This window comes from Lissotriton helveticus, chromosome 7 (genome assembly GCF_964261635.1).
Source record: "Lissotriton helveticus chromosome 7, aLisHel1.1, whole genome shotgun sequence".
NCBI lineage: Eukaryota > Metazoa > Chordata > Amphibia > Caudata > Salamandridae > Lissotriton > Lissotriton helveticus.
This window is the reverse complement of record NC_136068.1, coordinates 460,022,951-460,044,918: the sequence shown is the minus strand read 5'-3', so window position 1 is coordinate 460,044,918 and position 21,968 is coordinate 460,022,951. Positions and strand designations below refer to the sequence as shown.

At 47.5% G+C, this 21,968-nt stretch overlaps 1 protein-coding gene across 3 annotated transcripts in view; it reads left to right on the top strand.

Annotated features, from left to right (window-relative positions):
- TMEM219 (transmembrane protein 219) overlaps positions 1-21,968 on the top strand; it is a 1,079,108-nt gene that overhangs the window by 347,062 nt on the left and 710,078 nt on the right. The gene's annotated exons all lie outside the window — the stretch shown is intronic.

Here is a 21,968-nt window from a genome sequence, read left to right as displayed (position 1 = left end):
TAAATAACGGTGATGGATCAAGCCCTGATCTTTGGACTGGGTAAGAGTGGTCTGCTTAATTCAGACACTCTGTTCATCACCACCCCCTTTTCTGTATCGTTTTTGGCCACTATAGGTGTGGCAGGGTATACTCAGACATGAGTCCCTTTCTCACTGCTCCATCAGGATTCAAGCAAGCCGGGCCGAAGAGGCTGAAATGCCAGAAACCGGTCCCCGGTAGCTTGTCTCCTTTCTGGTGAAGAATTGGCTTGGTAGTTTGGTCTGCCCTGTTCCCATGATGCACTGGGCCAGGGACAGACTAATTTGCATATAGCCAGGTTCTGAGCTGGGATGGGGCAGTGAGATAAATAACGGTGATGGATCAAGCCCTGATCTTTGGACTGGGTAAGAGTGGTCTGCTTAATTCAGACACTCTGTTCATCACCACCCCCTTTTCTGTATTGTTATTTATTGGCAGCCCTTGTTTAGAGACAAGTGATCTGCATTGAAGCCTCCCTTGCCTTTATTATAGTCCTCCTTTTGTTGCTTCGTGGAATGTGGCACTGGTTGCACAGTACCCTTCATTATAGTTCTTCGTAAGTGTCTATATCCGAATGTTGATAAAAGGGCTTTAATGACCGCGCCCTTGCCACCCGGGCTAAATTTCAGATGGAAGCAAAGAGGACTGTAGTGAAGGCAAGGGGGCCTTCAGTGCCTGCTTTTAACGTGTTAACGTTGGGTTTCCGTGCGTTAGTACATTAAACTCAGACCTACTGGCATTCCCACAGCATGTTTGTTAAGTGTTTTGTTTTTAAAGCTAGGGAGGGGTGTATCAGAGCGTGGAAAGTCCTCTCAGCCTGTAACGGGGCGAGCCACCCAGCCTCTCAGAAAGTAGCTGCGGATGACAGTAGAAATGTTGTTTTCTGAGGAAAGTGGTTGAGTGTGTTTTTTCCTGACGTGTGGGGACTGCTGTCCAGAGTAACAAAGGCTTTCCTTTTGGCAGCTTGGGGATGGAATCAGCGGAAACGTAGTATCCTGGGGCTGCCGGCTTGTGATTGGGCCGTGGGTGATGGGAGCCTTGCTGTCTTCCTGCCCGAGGCAGCCACACTATAGCTCGGCTCGTGGCTCAGAGGGAGGGCGGTGACTGCAGGCAGGCTCCATCCTCGACGCGGTTGTGCCGGATCATTCTCCGAAGCCGCTCTGGGGGAAAGGATCTCGGCTCCTCTGTCCGTTGGGATTCTTATGGGATGAACTGCTTTATGCCTGGGTGCCTGTGAGAGGTACCAGATTCAGCAGCAGGAAGCGAAACCATCAACGTGACAGTGTGGACCTGTGAACGTTCCTTCCGGTTTGGGACATGCTAGTTCCAGCTGATGGAGTTCAACTGTGTAAACATTTTTCGGACATGAAGGAGCTTTCTTTGCTGCCTGGGATCTTCGAATGAGTAACTGTGCTCTCTTTTGAATGGACCACAGGAAGTTTTCCAAATCAAACATCTCGTTCTCATTAAGGAGGGACTGTGATAAAGTAAGCAGAGAGGGGATTACCAGTACTTCGATGTGTGTTTTTTAGGTCTAATTTTTTTGTGGTTGTGTATATTATGAGGCACTGTGTCATCGCTGTACATTACTTCCATGTAATGACGTTGCCTAGCTGACGTCATCGCTCAGGGAGTCTCGTGTCATTTAGGCCTCGGGTATGTTGGTTGCCGGAAGTGATGGGGAGGACATTGAAATTCCATAGTGTGGACCTGGGGGACCGATGCAGAGACAAGAGCAGTCTAGCGCTTAGAAGGGAGAGATTCACGTGGTACCGTGACTACTGTGGTTGTGTGTAATAATCACACTGCGATTTTGGGTAATTAGCCTGGCATGTTTGAAATAAACGCAGAATTCACCAGAGCATGATAGACCGTAGTGAGAGTCGAGAGTGAAGGTTGCCATAAAACAGTAGCGGACATGGAGACCTGGCATTTGATTCTGGCTAAGGCACAGTTTTAACCTTTTTCATGCAGACTTCTGGTAACACTAGCATGTTGTTGGATATTGTAGCCTTTTGTCCCTGTTCATGGCCTGTTCCGTCGGACTCTCCCCCTGATAATCCGGAAAGCTGACCTGTGACCTCTCAGAGGAGCTTGATGCAGCAGATTCACAGTACCACCTTGCCCAGAGCAGACCCTGGGGTGTGCAGTTATGGTCATCACCCCATCCCACTTCCGGCCTGACTACTGACTCTTCATTCGACTGCCATGGCCCAGCTTCTGTTTACCTTCCACCTCTGCTATCACACCTGCTATATGAGTACTTTGAGTCCAGGATAACTTTAGGTCTTGAAGTGAACGCCACAGATCGGATCCCTGCGCATGCGCACGACTTGGGCTCTGTGAGGCCACTCAAACATTTCCAGAGAGATGAAAGTAGCCGGCTGGTGTTTGAAATCCCAGGCAGAGCCGGACGGTAATGGTATTCCATAGCACGGGCTCAGCTGTGAGGAATGCTTCATGGCTGCTGGAAGCCAGCTGCGCCCTTGGAATCTGAACACGAGGTCATCCCTCAGACGGCATCTTTGTCCTTGAGCTGCTTGATGGTGTAATTGTGTCGAGGGCACAAGTCTAGTAAACCACCATCATTACACCTAGTGTGAATATCACCCACTTCACTGGAAGGTAGGTCATGATTATCAGACCGTTTTCATTTAATTATTTTAGGTTTGGTGACAATTGTGTAGGTTGATTAATTCATTAAGTACTCTTCCATGGCACACTATACGTTGAAAAGAGCGCCTTTAGGCTCCATCTAGGCACTGCACATGGCAAAACCTGGTAAATAAAGACTATTCAAACACAATGCAAAGTTACAGTAAGGGTGTAGATACTACAAAGATAACACCAGTCCATCCCTCATTTACTTGCACATTTCAGAAAGAAGCTGTAAAAATAATCGAGTAGCTTGCATCATGTAAATCCTCCCATTAATCAGTCTAGGTTTTTGATTGCTTCTACCGACTGGTGGTTAGTGGAGGTGTTTATTTAATAACATTATTTTTATTCATCGTTTAAATTCCTTTAGGTTGCAGACTTGCCTTTTTGGGCCATGAATTGCATTTCCGGTGTTCATTAAATAGCACGAAAGCCTGACGGTGGGTGGGTGTGGTCGTTCACCAGTGGCACATTAAGTAAATGACAATGCCATTTATTTATCTGTTTTCAAAACCAACACATAAATAAACAATTTGTCATTTACAATGCCAATAGCTCTAACTTTGTCAAAGGCGAAACCGTTGCATTGTAAATGCTTGTTCTACATTGATAGAAGATGGAAAGTTTAAGAAAGTGATTGGTCAAGGAGGTGCAAAGATAAAAAGGGGTGGGCTGGTCTCAAAACACTTTTGTCAACCAACACATTTTTCATCAATTTTTGTATTAGACGTAGAACAATTTTTTAGATACGTTTCTATATATTTAAAGAAAATGTATGGAATACTGCAGTACTTCCCAAGAAATACCACTGTACCTAAAAAAAGTTGCAAACTAAAAAAATAAACAGTATTACACTATATTTAAAAAATACTAGGCGGAACTGGCAGACTTACAAAAAAACTCCAAAAGATTCTGTGGAATTCCGCAAATAGGCAGAATAATCACGTTGCACTGCTTGCATTGTCAGGTAGGGACGGGAGCTCATTCAGCGCTGATAAATCAGTGCGAACAGCACCATGAGCTCGCTAGAGGGCGCACTCTTCCGTTTATTTTCTATTCAAGCAACAGATTACTGACCGCGAATGGCTGTGACCACCCGCATTGGAGAAATCTCACTAGGGGCCCTCTTAGCAACCGAAAGTCTCGCTAAAGGATGCCAAATATCACTCGCGCTCGCCAACTTACCACTTCTGAGCCATGCAAGAGGAAAAACTCCACCCTATGGCTGTTGGCAGAATTTTGCCGGAACTCCATGTTACAAGCGTAATGTGGAGTGGACGAAATTCCACCAATTCAGCTGGCATAATGGAGTATATGTCCCACCCATAGTGCACCACAGTGCATTTATGTTTTACGTATCTAATTTAGACAAAAATGTCTATGGAGTACAGGCGTAGTACCTACAGATTATCACGCTGCTTAAATAAAAAATTCGGTGCTCCCTCAACTGCTGTAAAAATATATAAAAAATGCTAAATATATTTCTCTAAGTATTACTATCATTAGGGAACAGCAATAAAAACAAATCCTTGCCTATATATAAGGCCCTATCCCAGAGAGCAGAAAAAGTGTGCTGGAAAATATATAGCCACCTTTCATGTTTTGTAAAGACAGCCATTAGCCAATCGGATACTGCCTTCTCATCAGCACGTACTGCAGTATACTGCAAAATTACAGTAGTATACTACTGCACATTATATTTCTAAGCAATGTAGTACTTATAACTTCAGCACTACTTACAATATGTATACCTACCACAAAATATTAGAATTTACACATCATAATCTATATTACTGCAACATTACATCTACATCCATTCACCCCCTTTCACTTGCAAGCGACATCTCTTTTAAGCACGTCCACATACGAGGAGAAAGCAGTTCGTGTCAGAGGGTGTGGTGGAATGGGATACATCGTGGGGCGGCCGGTATTAAAAGTAAAAGGTCATATAGGCCCCGGTTCTGTTCTGCCAGTGGAGACGGAGACCGTGACGATTGCTCCAGCGCGAGGATTGTGGTTGTGGCTTGCGCACTGTCGCCTGGCTGCAATAAATCAAAAATGTTAATTATGATGATTGTCACAATCATCATGATTAAAAATTTTGATTTATTGCAGCCACGCCACGGTGCGCAAGCTGCAACCATAATCAAAGGTGAGAGCATATAATATAGGCCTCCAGTCTAGAAATAATGGGCGGCCGCGTAGTCACCAAAGAAACATACCTTACAGCAGGGGCCTTCAAACTGTGGGGCGCAACCCCCAGGGGGGCCGTGGAGCGATGCAAAGGGGGTCGCGCATTCCCACTGACATTTCTGTCTGCTCAGGCCCAACGGCTTCAGCCCCCCTCTTCCCCGTCCTGTGTCTCAGCCCGGACTTCTGCAGTGTAACTCGAGCTGCTGGGGCCTCAGCTGGGAAGTGTCTGGAGTCTTATCTTTAGCACACCCATCAGAGTTTTTCACAGGTCTTTAAAGGCTATTTACATGCCTTTTGGAAACTGGTTACAGAGGCTTAGTGTTTTTTCCTGATTCCAGTACCCCATGGGTCCCACTCTGCCCATTCCTTACATTTGTATTTTACATTTATTGCTGTAGTGTGAGAATGCATTCATTTCATGAAAAGAAAAGGAATATAAAGTAGGGTTGCTAAAAGTGAAATGCCTGTGTGTGTTTAAAGAGCCTGCAAGACCTCCTCTTGACACTAAATAGATTTATAAATAAAAAAGTATGTATTCATTAATTACGTGATTTTTCTGTCTTTGTTCTCTTCAATTATCAGTCATGGACCAGTCAGGCCGCCCTAGAACACAATTAAAAGTGTTTTCTATTTATATGTGCTGTTCGAAGTATGCACATATAAGTGCTTAAAATATACCTTTAGGTGACTGCTTATTTTTGTACCAACTGGGCCATCAAAATAATCTGCTGGCAACCCTTATCATAGGACTGGAAGTTTGTTGCAGCATCAGCACATAATTTATTTTCTCCACCCTCGATCCCCGATTAATGTCATAATAGCAATAGTTTAACTTAGATCTTAAACCCTATGCCACCGCCAATAACATGCTGAGTTACTTCAAGTGTCTGAGAATGCACCATGCATTCAGACAACTCACTCCTCATTCTCGCCCTTCACTTTCACGCTCACCCTGCACTCACAGCGATCACAATGCACTCACCCTGATCACCATGCACTCACACCATTCACCCGCTCACCCTGCACTCACAGTGATTACTCGGCACTCACAATGCACTTGCGCTGTTCATCCTATACCTCACCCTGCAGCCACACAAGCACACTACTCATTCTGCACACAAGTGACACTTCACTCACCTGTCCCCCTCACTGCTGAATATATAACTCACTCAAACAAGCCCAGCAGTAATCATACATTCATTCATCCTATTCTGAACTTGCACCCGTACCCAAATTCGTACGGCCACCTCACTCACCCTGCAGTCACTCCTCTCACCCTACTCTCACACTGTTGCATCGCTCACCGTGCATTCACATGTGCACTCTTATCACCCACACAGTGCAGAGGGTTAATGTGTCTGCTACAAAGAATATGTACCATGCAGATCACCGAAATAAGAGGGAGTAAACTGAGAGTAGCGCTATAAAAAATTGAATGTTTGTCAGAAAGGTGCTATAGAGAGATGAGGTGCATTGTTGGTGAGTGGTAGTGAGGGAATTCATGGAGAAGAAGGAAACGGGACGGGGGTTGGGCACCAAAAAATACTTTTGCACCATGTGCAACCAGTGTTAGGGCCAGCCCTGGCTGGGAGTGTTAGCCCCCTAGAAGTTCTGGTCTAGTGGCTTCCCTGCATCTGCCGATTATTATTATTTACATTTGTAGTGTGCTACTGTTACCAAAGATGTCCTGGGGCTAATAACAATTTGCTGCCTGCAAATGAGAAACACACAGAAGGAGAACCAGCCGAATGGGGTAACCTACAGAGCATAGATAAAGGTTTTTATATCTTCCTAAAGGACAATAGATTCTTGGTGGAGTGAAGCAAAGGAGGGTGCAAGTCCCATAACTGCGCGACCTGCACCAAAACAGCAAAACATACAACTCATGCCTTTTTGAACTAGGGAACACTAAGCAGAGTGGCACAGGCCAAGAGGAGCATATAGGTCCGACCCGTATGCTTGGTGAGGAGAGATGAGATGATGAGAGAGGACAGCAAGGGAGTGAGAGAATTTGATTGAAGAGGTCAGGGATGAGGAGAAATGTAAATTGCAGAAGAGAAGTGTGGATACGCAAGAAGTGAGTGTGAGCCAAAGGTGAGGGCTTCTGTTAGAACAAAGGGGAGATGTTAAAGATGAATGGGGGGACTGGAGAGGTGTAAGATACAAATAGACAAAAAGTTGAAACTAGATATGATGTGAATGAGAAGTGCTGAAGGGCACTGGAGGTGGCGGGGCCAGAGGACATGAGATAAATGGGAGACACTGTTAGAGATGAGGGCAGTGAAAAGACAGAATGGCAAGAGGTGATTAAAGGTGAAGTGAGAGGTTGAATGGGGACAGTTCACAAGTTGTAAAAAGGGGTGAAAGAAAATGGCCTGCAAATTGAGACAGGGATCCGGGTTTCGGAGAGGAGAGAGGGATGGAAGGGAGGGGTGAGAGGAAAGTAGCATAGGTAAATTGCTTAACTCTGCACAAGACCGCCAGGGTTTTAAGGGACCCCTGCTGGTCCCGGCCAGGGCCAGGTGAGCTTCTAATATGGCAGCACGTATTCCTGCGGAGTGGAAGGCCCTTCAGAAATCTTTCTGACGTTAATTGTTGTATTTTGGATATAAACAAGTACTGATGGGGTGAAATCTTTCCTCAGTGTTACTGTGTGTAATAAATTAATTTCAAAATAATTAAGCAATGCTAATCCAAATTATGCGGCATCACATAATATCATTTACATTTTCTTCCCACACAATTTAGTCAAGCCTGTCGCTTAATTTGATCCTCAACTGCCACATAATTCCAGTAGCCCTGCCTACAGGTTTAGAATTTTTTTTCAGGAGGGGGTCCTTACACCTCAACATGTTGGCAGGGGAGTCTCGGCATCCAAAAGTTTGAAGACCTCTGCCTTACAGCATACATAGTCCGAGGCCTGTGCATTGTGACAATTTCTGATGTTTTACCTGATTCACCAAAGCGATAGGCGTACAAGAGGTAGCTCGACATCTTCCCTTACTCTTCTGGAAAAGGCCTTTCTCAATGACTTAGCTTTTTTGGGCTCTGAAAAAAACGGAACGTGTAGGGTTGGGATATGCTTAAAGCCTCTCAAAAAATTTGAAAGTTGGGAATGTTGCGTGCACTTTCTTACAATTCCGAGACCACTTGTGCATAATACATGCCTTTGGTGCCTTGGTGGGCTCTGCGATTGCAATCGCGATTGAAATGTCGCACATAAGCAAACTTTAAAACTTGGCAGCAATGCTGCAGGTATGTGCAGACATTATTTCAAGCACTTGTCGGTAAATGCAGCCGGCTTTCTGGCAGCCGTGCTTCGTCTGTATCTTGGGGGTAATAATATAAAACAGGTGGGTCTCTTCTGACAGTCATACTAGCGGTTGGTTTTGCCATGAGATTACTGCACAGCTCCTGCCTCAGCCTGAGGATAATGCAGTATGGTGCCTGTCCGTGCGCAAGTCTGTGTCACACTTAGGCAGCTAAGAAGGATCCGTGTGTTGTAACTATTCATGTTGGGGCTGCCTCACATCTGGTGGGTTGGTTCCCACGTGGACCGAGAGGCCCTGGAGTCCTGGTGCTCTCCTGATTGATTGCTGGCAGGGAGGGGGCCCAATGTGGGCAAAGGAAGGCAATCTTAGGGGCGCCTCTGCAGCAGGCAACAATCTTGTATTTCATAAAATCACCTGGGAATGTGCAGATTAGGTATCAGGAGGTGTTTTAAATATTCCTTTTACCCCCACATACAACTTGGGGGGTTTCCATACTGGTCATTGGTCATGATGTGTACCACAAGCATTTCATGTGCTTAAACCGTGTTCCCAGTTGCTCTGTGTTATAAAACACTCCTAATAGCTTTTGACAAAACACTCTTCCAACCCGTAGGTTGGCAAAAACTTTGATTTCTGTTTCCCGGCATGAGGTTTAGGTATGTGTTTTTTAATGATGCTTGGCTCCGTGGGTTAGTTTATATGAAGGTGGTTCTACGTTGCCAGCACTGCACGATGTGTATTATGGTGCAGGTTCTATGCCCTGTAGGTGTGCATCTTCAAGTATGGTGCGGCTTGGAAATGGCCCATTGGCATCTGTGGAATGGAAGGACACGCACAATACATGACCGTCGACTATACAATGAGAGGCCATATCGTGCCATTCCATGACTGAGTGCCCTTCCATTTCTGTTTTTTTGCACCATTTCTGATGTTTTAAGATCTTCTTCAAGTTTCTTCTTGCTCAAATGGGTGTAATTTCTGATATTTATGTTTTGATTGTCTTCATTGCATACATTTGCTCGCAAGAAAGTGTCACTCATAGTTGTGGATAGGTCCCTCATAATTACACTGAAATTAGGAAAATGTCACACATGGCAATCAGAAACCTTGACAGCTATGCCCACAGCAGTCCCGTTGTTCAGCCTCCAGGTGCAACACTACACTCTCTCACCGACGTTGGTTGCACCAGTTAGTTGCCTCATATCAGTCCTGCCTCATAAATTAAATGGTGCGTGCTGCGTGAGGTGGGTGCAGGTGACCTGAGCTTCCAGGCCCAGCAGCAAGGGGGTTGAAGGCAACTGCCTTGAGGCCAGAGATCATTTGCATATTTACATACCTTTGCAAACTGGTTACTGAGGCTTAGTTCTTTTCTGGTGCCAGTACCCCCTGGGCTGCCACTCTGCCTATTCCTTACATTTGAAATTTACATTTACTGCTGTAGTGTGAGAAGGCATTTCATGAAAAGGAATATAAAGTAAGGTTGCCAAAAGAAAAATGCCAGCAATGTGTTGTTTAAAGAGCCTGGAAAGACCTAATCTTGACACAAAATATGGTTATAAATAAAGTATGTATTGATTTGTAATGTGACTTTTCTGTCTTTGTTGACTTTAATTATCAGTCATGGATCATTCAGGCAGTCCTAGAACACAATTAAAAGTGCTTTCTATGTTCGAAGTATGCACAGATAAGTGCTGAAAATATGGCTTTAGGTGACTGCTTATTTTTGTCCCTTCTGGGACCTCAAAATAATGAGCTGGCAACCCTAATCATAAGACTGAAATGTGTTGCAGGATCAGCACATTATTTATTTCCTCCACCCTCGATCCCTGATTAGAGCCATAATAGCAATAGTTTAACGTACATCTGAAAACCCTACGCCACCGTCAATAACATGCTGAGTTACGTCAAGTGTCTGGGAAGGCCCCCTGCATTCTGACAACTCACTCCTCGTTCTCGCCCTTTACTTTTACGCTCACCCTGCACTCACAGCAATCACAGTGCACTCACACTGATCACCATGTGCTCCCACCATTCACCCGCTCACCCTGCACTCACAGTGATCACTCTGCACTCACAGTACACTTGCGCTGTTCACCCTGTACCTCATCCTTCAGTCACAGGAGCATACTACTCACCCTGCACTCATGTCACACTTCACTCACCTGTCCCCCTCACTGCTCAATCTGCAATCTCACTTAAACAAGCCCATCACTAACCATGCATTCTTTCGTCCCACTCAGCACTTACATCCGCACCCAAATTCATATGGTCACCTCACTCACCCTGCAGTCACTCCTCTTACCCTACTCTCACACTGTCGCATCACTCACCGTGCACTCATATGGTTACTTCTACCACCCACAGAGTGCAGAGGGTTAATGTGCCTGCTACAAAGAACGTGTACCATGCACATCACAGAACTGAGTGTGAGTGAACTATGAGTAGCGCTATAAAAATTTAAATGTTTGTCAGAAAGGTGCTATAGAGAGATGAGGTGCATTTTTGGTGAGTGGTAGTGAGGGAATTCATGGAACAGGAGGAAATGGGGATGGGCGCGGCAAAAAAGACTGTCAGATGCCATCCAGAGAGTTTTTGAGGCATGGGCAAAGTGGGCTCCGGCCCAGGGCCTCAGACTTTCAGTGGGCCCCCTGATAAAACCCGCGTTGTTCAGTAGAGTCTTGCCCTGATGGCATTAAATGATTCTTGAACAGATTGTTTTAAATACAACTTTCCTTAGCTTTTTTCAATTCTGGTGATGTGTGTCTATTACAGACATTTTGTGGAATGTTGTGTTTCCTGCAACAGCCATAAAATCTTCTTTTGGATCAAATCAGGCCCTCACACATATGAGAAATGGGAGAGTGTCACAGAGATTACTTGCAATAATATGCTGCTTTGTTACAATATTGAAAACACGCATCACTATCTTTGAATATTACATGAAAACACATTTAGAATGTCCAGTGTTTGAAAGTGACTTTTGCGGTTCCCCTTCCCGCGGCCGGGCTTGGCTCCGCCCCCCGCCTTCACCGACCGGCCGGGCTTTGCTCCGCCGGTCCAGCGCTCCGGACCACAAGCCCCAGGAGCCTCAGGGGCACAACAAGCTTTTCCCACGCGCCAGGAGGCGCATAAAGACCCGCCTGCTGTGGAGTCCCTTGGCGTCCAGTGTTTGAAAGTGACTTTTGCGGTTCCCCTTCCCGCGGCCGGGCTTGGCTCCGCCCCCCGCCTTCACCGACCGGCCGGGCTTTGCTCCGCCGGTCCAGCGCTCCGGACCACAAGCCCCAGGAGCCTCAGGGGCACAACGCGCTTTTCCCACGCGCCAGGAGGCGCATAAAGACCCGCCTGCTGCGGAGTCCCTTGGCGTCCAGTGTTTGAAAGTGACTTTTGCGGTTCCCCTTCCCGCGGCCGGGCTTGGCTCCGCCCCCTGCCTTCACCGACCGGCCGGGCTTTGCTCCGCCGGTCCAGCGCTCCGTACCACAAGCCCCAGGAGCCTCAGGGGCACAACGCGCTTTTCCCATGCGCCAGGGGGCGCTGAAAGACCCGCCTGCTGCAGAGTCCCTTGGCGTCCAGTGTTTGAAAGTGACTTTTGCGGTTCCCCTTCCCGTGGCCGGGCTTGGCTCCGCCCCCCGCCTTCACCGACAGGCCGGGCTTTGCTCTGCCGGTCCAGCGCTCCGGACCACAAGCCCCAGGAGCCTCAGGGGCACAATGTGCTTTTCCCACGCGCCAGGAGGCGCATAAAAACCCGCCTGCTGCGGAGTCCCTTGGCGTCCAGTGTTTGAAAGTGACTTTTGCGGTTCCCCTTCCCGCGGCCGGGCTTGGCTCCGCCCCCCGCCTTCACCGACCGGCCGGGCTTTGCTCTGCCGGTCCAGCGCTCCGGACCACAAGCCCCAGGAGCCTCAGGGGCACAACGCGCTTTTCCCACGCGCCAGGAGGCGCATAAAGACCCGCCTGCTGCGGAGTCCCTTGGCGTCCAGTGTTTGAAAGTGACTTTTGCGGTTCCCCTTCCTGCGGCCGGGCTTGGCTCCGCCCCCCGCCTTCACCGACCGGCCGGGCTTTGCTCCGCCGGTCCAGCGCTCCGGACCACAAGCCCCAGGAGCCTCAGGGGCACAACGTGCTTTTCCCACGCGCCAGGAGGTGCATAAAGACCCGCCTGCTGCGGAGTCCCTTGGCGTCCAGTGTTTGAAAGTGACTTTTGCGGTTCCCCTTCCCGCGGCCGGGCTTGGCTCCGCCCCCCGCCTTCACCGACCGGCCGGGCTTTGCTCCGCCGGTCCAGCGCTCCGGACCACAAGCCCCAGGAGCCTCAGGGGCACAACACGCTTTTCCCACGCGCCAGGAGGCGCATAAAGACCCGCCTGCTGTGGAGTCCCTTGGCGTCCAGTGTTTGAAAGTGACTTTTGCGGTTCCCCTTCCCGCGGCCGGGCTTGGCTCTGCCCCCCGCCTTCACCGACCGGCCGGGCTTTGCTCCGCCGGTCCAGCGCTCCGGACCACAAGCCCCAGGAGCCTCAGGGGCACAACACGCTTTTCCCACGCGCCAGGAGGCGCATAAAGACCCGCCTGCTGTGGAGTCCCTTGGCGTCCAGTGTTTGAAAGTGACTTTTGCGGTTCCCCTTCCCGCGGCCGGGCTTGGCTCCGCCCCCCGCCTTCACCGACCGGCCGGGCTTTGCTCCGCCGGTCCAGCGCTCCGGATCACAAGCCCCAGGAGCCTCAGGGGCACAACGCGCTTTTCCCACGCGCCAGGAGGCGCATAAAGACCCGCCTGCTGTGGAGTCCCTTGGCGTCCAGTGTTTGAAAGTGACTTTTGCGGTTCCCCTTCCCGTGGCCCGGCTTGGCTCCGCCCCCCGCCTTCACGGACCGGCCGGGCTTTGCTCCGCCGGTCCAGCGCTCCGGACCACAAGCCCCAGGAGCCTCAGGGGCACAACACGCTTTTCCCACGCGCCAGGAGGCGCATAAAGACCCGCCTGCTGCGGAGTCCCTTGGCGTCCAGTGTTTGAAAGTGACTTTTGCGGTTCCCCTTCCCGCGGCCGGGCTTGGCTCCACCCACCGCCTTCACCGACCTGCCGGGCTTTGCTCCGCCGGTCCAGCGCTCCGGACCACAAGCCCCAGGAGCCTCAGGGGCACATCGCGCTTTTCCCACGCGCCAGGAGGCGCATGAAGACCCGCCTGCTGCGGAGTCCCTTGGCGTCCAGTGTTTGAAAGTGACTTTTGCGGTTCCTCTTCCCGCGGCCGGGCTTGGCTCCGCCCCCCGCCTTCACCGACCGGCCGGGCTTTGCTCTGCCGGTCCAGCGCTCCGGACCACAAGCCCCAGGAGCCTCAGGGGCACAACGCGCTTTTCCCACGCGCCAGGAGGCGCATAAAGACCCGCCTGCTGCGGAGTCCCTTGGCGTCCAGTGTTTGAAAGTGACTTTTGCGGTTCCCCTTCCCGCGGCCGGGCTTGGCTCCGCCCCCCGCCTTCACCGACCGGCCGGGCTTTTTCCCCCGCCGGTCCAGCGCTCCGGACCACAAGCCCCAAGAGCCTCAGGGGCACAACGCGCTTTTCCCACGCGCCAGGAGGCGCATAAAGACCCGCCTGCTGCGGAGTCCCTTGGCGTCCAGTGTTTTAAAGTGACTTTTGCGGTTCCCCTTCCCGCGGCCGGGCTTGGCTCCGCCCCCCGCCTTCACCGACCGGCCGGGCTTTGCTCCGCCGGTCCAGCGCTCCGGACCACAAGCCCCAGGAGCCTCAGGGGCACAAGGCGCTTTTCCCACGCGCCAGGAGGCGCATAAAGACCCGCCTGCTGCGGAGTCCCTTGGCGTCCAGTGTTTGAAAGTGACTTTTGCGGTTCCCCTTCCCGCGGCCGGGCTTGGCTCTGCCCCGCGCCTTCACCGACCGGCCGGGCTTTGGTCCGCCGGTCCAGCGCTCCGGACCACAAGCCCCAGGAGCCTCAGGGGCACAATGTGCTTTTCCCACGCGCCAGGAGGCGCATAAAGACCCGCCTGCTGCGGAGTCCCTTGGCGTCCAGTGTTTGAAAGTGACTTTTGCGGTTCCCCTTCCCGCGGCCGGGCTTGGCTCCACCCTCCGCCTTCACCGACCGGCCGGGCTTTGCTCCGCCGGTCCAGCGCTCCGGACCACAAGCCCCAGGAGCCTCAGGGGCACAAGGCGCTTTTCCCACGCGCCAGGAGGCGCATAAAGACCCGCCTGCTGCGGAGTCCCTTGGCGTCCAGTGTTTGAAAGTGACTTTTGCGGTTCCCCTTCCCGCGGCCGGGCTTGGCTCCGCCCCCCGCCTTCACCGACCCGCCGGGCTTTGCTCCGCCGGTCCAGCGCTCCGGACCACAAGCCCCAGGATCCTCAGGGGAACAACGCGCTTTTCCCACGCGCCAGGAGGCGCGTAAAGACCCGCCTGCTCCCTCGTCCCGCGAGGACGCGCGCGGGACAGCGCCGGGCTAAGCCTGGGACAAGGGCGGGGCCATCATAGGCCAGAGGAGGCCGGGTCGGGGCACCCCCCCTTGCATTTGAGCCAAGAATTGAGGAACTTTGAATAAAGGTACCGTTACCCACTGACTATTTCCGGTTCATGTAACAGGTCCTTTCTAAGGTACATTATAGTTCGGTAGTCGATATTGACTTTGTTCAATTTTTACAGGCAAAAGCTGTCACGCTGTGTCTTGCAAAGGGGGCATTAGAAAACCTTCCTCCCAGGGCGACCTGCTTAGGGGAACAATGGATTTTTATATTAAGAATGCAATACTGCCCATCGCTAGTGAATTAGACAGAATAGAACGATCCCCAGCCTTGGACAGTTCTCTCAGTTTGGGTTCTCCTCCACAGACTGTTGATATAGCTCTGTCTATATCATTATTGGATGAACTAAATCAAATGTGTAAATCCTCGTACGCCCCTCTGGATTCAGAAAAAGTGCAAACTATCGCTCCTATCTCCCATACAGCTATGATTAATCCTGGGTCTAGCTGTTCTTCCCAACTAACTCAAATTCCACAGGTAACGCCCCTCATAATACCACCAATAGCAAACTCGCTACCCGCAGCCCCCACCCAGGCGCTCTCTGCCAAAAGGAAGAGAAATGAGGTTAAACAAACGGGCAGTCAGGCCAAGTTACAAAAGTTAAATCGAAACCCATCTTTACCCAATACTCCGAGCACTGCTACACTGAAAGCATCTACACAGACTTCTCTACTGTCCGCGCTCGAAAATATGATGAAGTCAATTATATTCCCGTTGATCGATAAAATGACTAGATTAGGGGACAGGCTCACGGGTGTTGAGAAGCAATAAAAGCTAAGTTGATAGTTACAAAAACCATGGGAGGATCTGTACAATTACAGCATCCAGCCCCTATAGAAACACCTAATTCCATTACACAAGGCAAGATCACTCGTAACCAACCAGCTGCTCCACACATGAAAATCTCAAATATCTTGAAAGCCGCCTCTACATCACAGAGTTCTTACCCTAGGGCTGGGCAGAATAAAGAGACGTTATCTCAAAAAAGAATAGCGTCTAGTTATGATACTACACTACACAAAACTAACCACCTACATTTGCCACCAGAGGCCCCTATTGTGTGTGTCCTCTCAGGAATACCTGAACTCCCAAAGGGGAAACATGAAAGACAGCAGGATCTAAGGAACAAGGTGTGATGTATTCCTATAGGTACTGTATCGATTCCCCTATTCCTGACCCTGGTTTGGTTAATAATTAACTAGCAGCCATCCAACGGTTCAAAAACCGTTATCTGATTAAGCCACACCACGGCACAGAAGCGCGTTATCTGATTAGGTCATAACGCATGCCATCTAATTAGACAAGCGATATTCCTCCAGCCCCTGATAAGGCATACAGAGTTCTCAAAACAAATCAAACCTACAGCGACCTGTGAAATTCCCATAGAGAATGTGCGAACGAGCCCGTTCATATGACATCCTTATTGACGTATATATGTCCATCCTTACGTCAATCTCGGCACCTTTCAGGTATAAATATTATCGACATTGCCTTAAGCAAACACATGCGGTGGTGACGAGATTGGAGCAGGGAGACGTGCCGAGGAGCCCAGCAGAGCGCGAAGCCCACAGGCGCTGCCCCGCCTTCCTGACGCGCTGAGAACGAGATGCTGCCTTTCTCCTGCTGAGAAATCCAGCTCCGGCGCTTCCAAGCAGCCCTCGCAGGCATCTGGAATATCAAGACCTGGGATAAGAGATACCAGCCCTCCACCATTCTAGATCTCACGTACAGAACTGAATAACCCTTTGCAGAGAATTCTCGAGTCAGTCCCTTGGCAAAACAAACTTAACTTAAACTGCTACTTATCTACTCCCGCCCACGTATTAGGCTTAGGTCAGGTACACTGGGGTAGGCGTGGTTAGAAGCACCAGTTGAGTATGATTAGTCAAATCTATATATGTATGTATCTATTTTATCCATTTTAAAGTATCATATGGCTCAGAAACCATATCAATGCTTTTACAGTATTATTTTATAATTCTGTCTTTACTGTATGCACTTTACTTAACTATAAGTATTACAATAATAGCGATTCATTTCTCTTGTATGAGAAAGGAGACTGATCAATAAATAACATCTTTTATTGAACACGCCCGTCTCTTCCTTTTCTCTACAATCTGGTGAAACTAAGAATGCACTGAACTGACTGAGTAAAATAAGTTGTCTTTTGTTTTCACACGACTCTAGAGATACACTCTTGATTAGGGGAGAGCAAAGTTGTCATGTTCTATGGTTGTCAGAAACTAAATCCCTTCTTGTCTATCCAGGGAGGTTAAAATCCTCCTTGCCTATTCGAGAAAGTTTCTAGTGAACTCTGAGCTAGCTGGCAAACACAAAACTTTAAGTCTAATATCGTCGGTAGAAGACCTAGTTAACCTCTGCCCTAGGTCTATACTATTGAAGATATTATTCCAATGCGCAGAGCCTTTTGGGATAATAGGAACTACACTACATGGCGCCCAACGTTTGGATAGGCGATAAAACTAACGCAAGACATTAGAGTAACTCAGTCGTGCTTTTTCACACAGACCCCTTTTTTCCCATAATACTCCAAAGACGTCTGGAGTGGGTGAAAGGTCATATCCGCCAAACCTCGCAGGAGGAGACTCCTATGTATGGTTCTTGGTTTATTCAACGTTGAAGGATACACTGTTCCAAAATATTGTGCATCTAATCTTTGTTTCCATAGAAACCTGATCTGCAAACAAACAGAATAACCTTCCTGTCAGTAAAATGACAGAAAGTGAAGAAGAAAGGGAGACAGTTAGAATAGCAGCTGAACTCCTAGTAGCAGACAATACTCTGCTGCAAAATGACCCGGATATAATACTCATCCCGGTCAACATAAGAAAATCTATAACCCTAAAACTTATAGAAAATGGACTGACACCAAGAGGTGGTACAGTCATATTCGTAATTGAGGCACACGAATATCGGCAGACAGAGGTATTCTATTCATGGATAAACTTTCCAGCAGCAAACGCTGTAACAAAGGACTTCCACTATTACAAAATAGAGGAACCTCCTAATGAGTACATTCCTTTCGAGGAGGTGGAAATACCACTCAAATTCCAAGAGCACCTGCTCTTGTTTCATGGCGCCCTAAAACATAATAATCACATCACCAGGCTCGGTCCACTAGGTAGACCAGGAGCAACGTGGCCGGTCCTAGCCGGATACACACCACATCCAGACATTGAAGAAATGCCTGCACCAGAGCTTTTAGCACAGCTAAAACAATTAATAAAAATACATAGACAATTAGTCCAATATGTAATGCGGACTTCAACAATCCAACCAGCAATTAAAATTCCACAGCTGATCACTCATCAGGGGAACACAAATAAAATTACACCACAGAACATACAGTCCTGTCTAGGTAAAGTACCCACAAAACGGGAACAAATTCCTTTCTGGCTAGCACAAAAAATCACTCAAATAGAGGCGGTGTTTCCAGATACCACCCCTGTTGAGAAACATAGGATTCGGACTATCTGTCTTCCAATGGGAATCGCACCACATGTGGAGGACTGTGACACTTGTGGAACAGTCTTTGCTTCCATTTACACAAAAACACATGGTGTACCATCCATGTCAGTAATACCAGATGTGCTAAAACAGATTCAAGATGAATACGGTCCAGAACCCGCTTTAACTCTCGGTATGAAATTACTGAAAGACTTCAAGCAGATCTCTGCAATATTATTAGCCAACATAAAGGGAGAAGCAGCAAATGTGGCGATTTGCCAGAGGTTAAAAGAGACAAATATAGCAGACCAACCATCTGAAATTGCCAGAATCATAGAAAAATCCTATGAAGAACTAGGAAGAGATAGTTTGGGTGGAATACCAGTGAAACCCCAACTAGTTGAAAGTCCTGAAAAGGTATTTATTAAAAATAATTTAAACACTCAAAAAAAGAGCTGGGATGGAAATAAACAATCCAATCCTAAAGAAAAAAGATTCCAGTCCAGAGGAAGGTCCCCTCGACGGAGAGAAAGATCTCCTGACCAAGGACGCAAGTCTCCCCAAAGGGAGCCCTCTGTGAAAAAATACAACCTTAGAAATAGGGATAATATAAAAAAACCTGATAGATATCAAGATATTGATACACGTCCCTCTCAATCTTTTCAGACTTCCTCGCAGAAATCGGAAAGAAGAGGACGATCAGAACACAGGGAAGAGCACGTCAAGTCCAAAGACAAAGAACCTGCTCATCTGAATAAAAAATTACAATTTCCAAAAAAGAAGGTAGCCAGTATTAAAGTAATTAACAATGCCGAGAATACTGAGGACACAGCTGAAAAACGGAGAATGGGCTCAGACAATGCTAGACAGCGCAGCAGAAGTGAGCATAGCTCGCAAAGTCCTTATGAATCATCTGGAGACAGTGGACACGAATGAATACATTCAGGTGGAAACTGCAGATACCAGAGTTAGCAAACCTCATAAAATATATGAAATAACATTGCGTATAGAGGGGGATAAGACTAGAAAAATAAGGGGTCTATTTTGGGATAATCTCTCCAAGGGCTATGACATCCTTCTAGCTGAACGAGACTGACCTCCAGAGTTTGTCAGGGAGTGCCCACATGGCGAAGAAATAATTATGCCTGCCTTCTCAAACCATATTCCAATTCATAAAAAATATACACTTGCAAGAAAGTGGGCAGTAGCTCAAGCCCCTGCCTTATATAAAAATCATGTGGGATGGGATGAGGACTCTCCTCCTCACAAAATCCAGCTAAAATCACAACCTACTGCACAGAGGCAGTACCCGATTAAGCAAGAAGCTAAAAAACAGGTAAAAGAGATCCTAGATCAACTTGAATACCAGGGGGTGATTGAAACTTGCACCTCACAAATGAACAACCCTTTGTTTCCTGTCTCCAAGCCAGACAATTCATATCGTCTTGTTTTGGACTACAGACACCTTAACTCATGTTGCAAAACATTTGCAGTACAAAACTCGCATAGTGTTGCACTAATGAATAACATAGTGCGCAAAAAATACAAAACCACATTAGACATTTCTAATGGATTCTTTTGTCAAAATATAGCACCAGAGAGCAGATATTTGACGGCGTTCTCAATAAATGGCACGCAAAAAAAATTCTGTTGTTTGCCCCAGGGGTTCAAGAACAGCCCAGGATTATTCTCAGCGAGAGTAACAGAATTACTACAAACATATGATGACGAGGCATTATCTTATGTCGACGACATCTATCTAACAGATGATGACTTGGATACTCACTTGAAAAGAGTGAACACCATAATACTTGGGTTCGCAGCAGAGGGTTACAAATTCAACTTTAAAAAGTCAAGGATTGCCCATCTAACAGTCCTGTTTTAGGATATGAACTATCAAGTGAAGGCAAAAGCCTGGCTGACAATTTCCTAGAGAAATGTGCTGTAATCCAAGCACCTAGAACACTGAAAAACGTACAATCAATTCTAGGCTTCCTAAATTTCGGAAGAACTTACATTATAAATTATGCAGAGAGAATTAAACCTCTCTATGATCTTATAAAACCAGATTTTAAAAGAATCAATTGGACTCAAAAACACACAGAAATTTTGAGATCTTTACAAACAGATATGTTAGTTAAAACAAAATTACAAACACGTGACAATACACGCAACCTTGTGATTCGAGTCATCCCAGGAAGATGCGGATTCACATACCTGACCTCTAATGAGGGAGAGAAGGTACCAATAGCATACAAATCACATTTGTACACAGAAGCTGAAAAAAGGTTCAGCATTAAGGAAAGCATTGTTCATGCGGTTCAAACAGCTGTAGCAAAGGAAAAATGCCAAGCAGACGGTAGACAGGTTACAGTCAGAACAGCAGAATCAGCTTTTGAGGCATTAACAACACCATGTAATTTACCGACAACTGCACTAAATCCAGAATGGGTACAATGGGTAAATTCTGTTGCTACAGACAAAGTAAAATACTATTTTGACCCGGAAATGAAAGAATTAAAATTTCTAAAATATGAGAGAGAATACCCTCTGCCAATCGACATTCTGCCTTTACGACAATACGCCTGTGTAATATATACAGACGGACATGCTCAACCCTCAGTTTGGGGGGAGCTGGCTTTCAACGCCACGTGCGAAATTGTAAAAGAAGTGTGGCGCAGAGGTAAATTAAGACCTCTACTTACAAAAACACACTCAGTGGAAAATAATTCAGAACAACAAACTGAAATAATAGCATTGAAAATGGCGCTAGATAATGCCGATCGCGAATTCCCGACACTTACAGTGTGCGATTCGTATTACTGCGTCAAATCATACAATAACGACTTACAGAAATGGATTAAAAACGGTTACAAAGATGACACAGGTGCAACAATAAAGCAAAAAGTGCTCTGGGAACAAGTAGTTCTTTTACAGAAAGAACTACCAAAAACTCACGTGATACATTCACTGAGTCATCAGCGTGATGGCGTTCACGTTGCAGGGAATTCATTGGCTGAGACAGCCACAGCGGTAGCAAGTAAATCGGCTTCCGTAGCTGCAAAAAAGCGTGCAGTAAAACACATTGACGGTGAAACTGTGCTGGCGGTGAAAACGTCATCAAAAGGCGACTGCTCAGCGCTACCGATCAATTATCCACTCAATTATACATACATAATCGATGCAAACTCAGTCCCTTTTGCTCAAATCCCTGGAGTGGGGGATAGAGTAATTCCAAACACGGACAGGAGAGGCTTGTTAATAGCAGACGCACATATGGGTGAGGGTCTCAGACACCTTAAGCAAAAAGATTCTCTGGAAGAATTACAATCAGTGTACTGGTGGCCAGGCATGAGCCTGCATCATCACATTTTTGTAAAAAACTGCCCAGACTGTAACAGAGATCGCAGTGGCGAGCGAGGAGGACTATTGCCATGGCATTTCGCTCCAGATAAACAACAACAATAAGAAAGTACCCATCATGAAAAAGCGTCATATTAACATAAAAAGACTAATTTTCACTTATAATGTAGACCCCAGCGCTCGGCTGACGTCTGGACTGTTATAAAAAGATTTGCAAGTCTATAATGGCATATACGCTAGGAGCATGCTACGTTTTGAATAATGTATTCCTTTTAGCCCTCAAGCTTATAGGGAAGCATGGCCAAATGAGCATTGCATAGCGGGACTCTTCTCACTTCCTTCCTGAGGGATACGGGATGGTGTAAAGAAAAAACCAAGACATAAAGCAATCTATAACGGAAAAGGTATTAGGTTCGGGAGCTGGGTGGGTCAAACATTTAATAAGTGTCCAACGTAGTCTAAATAACCTGCCAAGGAATTCTCTGAAAGGGTTCAGTCC